Source organism: Saccopteryx leptura, chromosome 5 (genome assembly GCF_036850995.1).
Source record: "Saccopteryx leptura isolate mSacLep1 chromosome 5, mSacLep1_pri_phased_curated, whole genome shotgun sequence".
NCBI classification, from domain to species: Eukaryota; Metazoa; Chordata; class Mammalia; order Chiroptera; family Emballonuridae; genus Saccopteryx; species Saccopteryx leptura.
The window spans coordinates 64,458,455-64,463,103 of record NC_089507.1 but is presented as its reverse complement, the minus strand read 5'-3'; positions in this window follow the sequence as shown (position 1 = coordinate 64,463,103).

Here is a 4,649-nt window from a genome sequence, read left to right as displayed (position 1 = left end):
TGCCTGAGTATCTGAAGGCACTGCATTTTTTATTTTAGTATTTTTCTATTGTGCTTTTTAAAACAGGTCCTGCACTCTGACATAGAAATGTATTACAACCAAGTGACTAGCCCACTGTAAGGGTATCAAGCATGTGACAAGTACTTAATTCAACAAGATAATGAAAAGTACCTCTGTGCATCTAACATTGAGCTTGCACTCAAGGAATAAATGTGAACCAAGGGTTCCAGATTCAATCACAACAAACCAATGACAGTATGACACTGTAGTAAGTGCTGTGATGGAACGGGGCTCTAAACCTGAGGGACAAAGGGCAGAACAGGGACTGTGGAGTGAGCCAGGGAAGAATTGGTATTTCACAATCTAGATAAATTCATGAGCCTTTATTTCCCCATCAGCTCAATAAAGATCATTTCTACTTTGCAGAGCTGTTATAAAATTAAGTGGACAATGTAAGTCAGGTACAGTGCCTGATGTAGAGTAGAATCTCAATGATTATTAGTTGATATTATTGCCAATAATCTATGTGGAAACCACCAAAGAAATATTCTTGCTACCTTTCAGTATACTACAGCCATGCTCCCTTATATTTATCTGATTCTCTATTGTTCTTTAAACTCAACCCCAGACTTATCTCATTTAATAGTTTCAATAAGCAGGTTAAGTGGGTAGGTCAGAAATCATTTCTATTTTACAGATTAGTAGGTAGGAATTTAAATGGCTGACTACTTAAATGACCAGGCTGTTAAATGACTAGTGCAAGGTCACACAGTTCAAGAAACCAGGATTTGAACAAAAATATTCTCACTCCAAATCTAATAGATGTTCTGTGACCCCGTACTGCTTCTCACAATGGAGAGAAATTAGGGCTAACCTAACAAAATGTGCTTTACAATCAACTTTGCTAGGACACACTACTAGGACTTGCCCTAATCATGTCAAGGATCTGTCAAGCGAGCACTGACGTAGGAATACAGGTTCCAGGTAAATTTGAAGTGATGGACCAGCTTGGATGCAGGAAGACTATGGAGGACTGCTATGATATTGTTATTTATAATAAGAAATATATGGCCCAAACAGATGGTTGCACAGTGGATAGAGTGTCAAACTGGGATACAGAGGACCCAGGTTCGAAACCCCAAGGTTGCCAGCTTGAGCGTGGGCTCATCTGGATTGAGCACAGGCTTACCAGCTTGAGTGTGGGGTCACTGGCTCGAGTGTGGGATCCTAGACCTGACCCCATGGTCACTGGCTTGAGCCCAAAGGTCGCTGGCTTGAAGCCCAAGGTCGCTGGCTTGAGCCCCACATCACTGGCTTGAGCAAGGGGTCACTCACTCTGCTGTAGTGTGTCCTCCTCCCCCATCAAGGCACATATGAGAAAGCAATCAATGGACAACTAAGAAGCCACAATGAAAAGTTGATGCTTCTCATCTCTCTCCCTTCCTGTCTGTCTGTCCCTATCTGTCCCTCTCTCTGACTCTCTCTGTCAAAAAAAAAAAAGGAAAAAGAAATATACACTCTCTATGGAGCACTCCCATGCCTTTCCTGAGCCCATCTCTTCTACAGCTCACTTCTTCTACCTCTGTGACTTTCTAAATAAACTTCTTCTTATAGTTTCTGTCTTGGCTCTGAATTGTTTCTTAGCCTGAACTCCAGTACCGAGGTTGCTGAACCCAGGTCCAGTCTGACTCCACCGGTCTGACATCCATAACCATTTCATCACCAACACTTTCATGTAAGAAATAGCAGCAGTAACAGCAACAATAATAGCACTGGCATTTCCATTAAAGTTGGGCACTCAAGAATGACTTTATTGAATATGAGTTTTCTATTATCTAAACTCAGTGCCTCTTGGGACAACATGTAAAATTGGACTCTTAGAAAGCAAAACACTCTACAGTCCAAATTCAAACATAATTCACTGTTAATTTCCCTCATATTTCATATCCCTCTACTGTAAGTCCTGACATATACCCACAAAGTCTGACTTCCTCGTGATTTGGTTATTCTCTTTGTATTTGCTGTGTTTACATCAACTTATGGTTGACAGAGATATCTGTACTTTGGCTCTCTTTATTAAGGCATGTTGCTGTCATATCCTAACAATCAAGGGTTATCTTAGCATGAAGGTTTGTGCAGAAGGAACAATAAATATTCTTCAGATTTTTTTTAAAAGACAGTAACTCTGGGTATATTTAGGCTAGTATACAACAGTGATTTCCAATGATTTGATGCAACACTTAACATACAAGAAGTCTACTATCTCACATACCAAATTTCAGTAGACTTCTGTTCTGGAACACCAAATTACCTATGAAGCAAGACAGGACATGACTAGATGTGAAGATTTTATGATAAAATGATAATGGTTTAGTATATTTGCTTCAAAGCTTTATGCAATTCACCAGATAAAGCTAACCCTTTTTTCAACCATAGCCCCCAAATTTTTTATTATTGAAAAATTCTCAGATGTTTATTACTCCTGAGTTATAAAAGAAAAATACAGGTACTATAAAATTATGGTAGAAAAGGACTTAAGAAAAATGAGAAAAGAATGATTAGATGGGGACGATATGCTCTCAAAATGAAACTCTGCTGAAAGCCACAGATGCAATACCTTGAGCCTCAGGAGAGCTTTAATTAGTCCAGCTCCAACTTCAGAGCGTGCCCAGAAACTCTGGCAATGACTTTTAATTAGGGCAAGGAAATCCAGCAGAATCTGAGTGGATTAAGGGAGAAGGGCAGGATCTTAAAGGGGTAGCTACCATTTGAAAGAGCAGTGCCTTTCATCCCACTATTCCAGTCACAAGACCTGCAACTACCTCCACCACTCTGCTCCACCTTCTATGTTTCCTATCTCAGTTAATAGTACTTCCATTTTCCCAGTCATCAAAGCTAGAAACATAGGAGTAATTCTTGATTTCTTTTATTGCCTCTGGAAAATGCAATCACTATAAATTTTTGCAGATTCTACCTTAAATTTTACTTAAAATAAAATATATATTGGGCCTGACCAGGCAGTGGCGCAGTGGATAGAGCATCAGACTGGGATGCGGAGGACCCAGGTTCGAGACTCTCAGGTTGCCAGCTTGAGCACAAGCTCATCTGGTTTGAGCACAGCTTGTCAGCTTGGACCCAAGGTCACTGGCTCAAGCAAGGGGTTACTCGGTCTGCTGAAGGCCCGTGGCCAAGGCACATATGGGAGGGCAATCAATGAACAATTAAGGTGTCGCAATGAAAAACTGATGATTGATGCTTCTCATCTCTCCGTTCTTGTCGTCTGTCCCTGTCTGTCCCTCTCTCTGACTCTGTCTCTGTAAAAAAAAAAAAAAAAAAAAAAAAAAAAAAAAAAAAAAAACCACAATAAATAAAATAATTTTTTAAAAAAAGAAACATATATTGGGTCTTTATCCTTGTTCATGGCACAAATCTTCTAAATTCTGTTACTTCTTAAATGACAAGAGCAATAAAGGTGTCTTGTTATTCTTAACAAGCCTTTCTCAACAACAAAGCAGTTTATAGTAACGAAGTGACTTTTGGAAAGCCCTGGAGGATGGGGGTTGGTTGCCAGGGAACCCACCTTGTGATTAGAGGGTTGAAACTTTTAGCCCCACCTCCCAGACCTCCCAGAAAGAGAGATGAAGCTAAAGATTGAGTTCAATCTCTAACGGCCAATGATTTAATCGAGCATGCCTATATAATGAAGCTTCCATGAAAACCCAAAAGGATGCAGTTAAGAGAGCTTTGAGGTTGGGAAACTTTTCATTTATTTAGTAAACAATGTATCAAGTAGCTAGTACTATGCGGGACACTGGTAGGTATTGTGGGGGACAAAAATAAGCTAAACCCCTGTCCTTAGGGACTTTTTTTTTTTTTTTGGACAGACAGAGAGAGAATTAGAGAGAGGGACAGATAGGGACAGACCAACAGGAGAGGATATAGATGAGAAGCATCAATTCTTTGTTGTGGCACCTGAGCTGTTCATTGATTGCTTTCTCATATGTGCCTTGACTGGGATTCTACAGCAGAGCGAGTGACCCCTTGCTCAAGCCAGCAATGTTGGGCTCAAGCCAGTGACCTTGGGCTTCAAGCCAGCGACCTTTGGGCTCAAGCCAGTGACCATGGGTTCATATCTATGATCCCATGCTCAAGCTGGTGAGCCCGCCCTCAAGACGGTGACCTCAGGTTTCAAATCTAGGTCCTCCACATCCCAGTCCGATGCTCTATCCACTGTGCCAGTGCCTGGTCAGGCCTTAGGGACTTTATAATAAAAAAGAAGGAATTAAACAAGTCCTTAAATAAAATGCAAATTTTGACTAATGCTTTAGATAAAGTACTATTTTATGTTCAGAGGGAGAAAAGATCATATTCTGTGAGATGTACAAATGAAAGTTTTTCTTTTCTTTTTTTTTTTAAGTGAGAAGAGGGGAGATAGACAGACGGACTTCCACATGCCTCCCACACACACACTGGGACCCATCCAGCAACCCCGTGTGGGGCAGATGCTCAAATCAACCAAGATATTTTTAGCACTGGAGGCTGACACACTAGGACCAACCCAGCTATCCCCAGCACCCAAGGCTGACAAACAAATCGAACCACTGTGGGAGGGGGAGAGAAGCAGACAGTTACTTCTCCTGTGTGCCCTG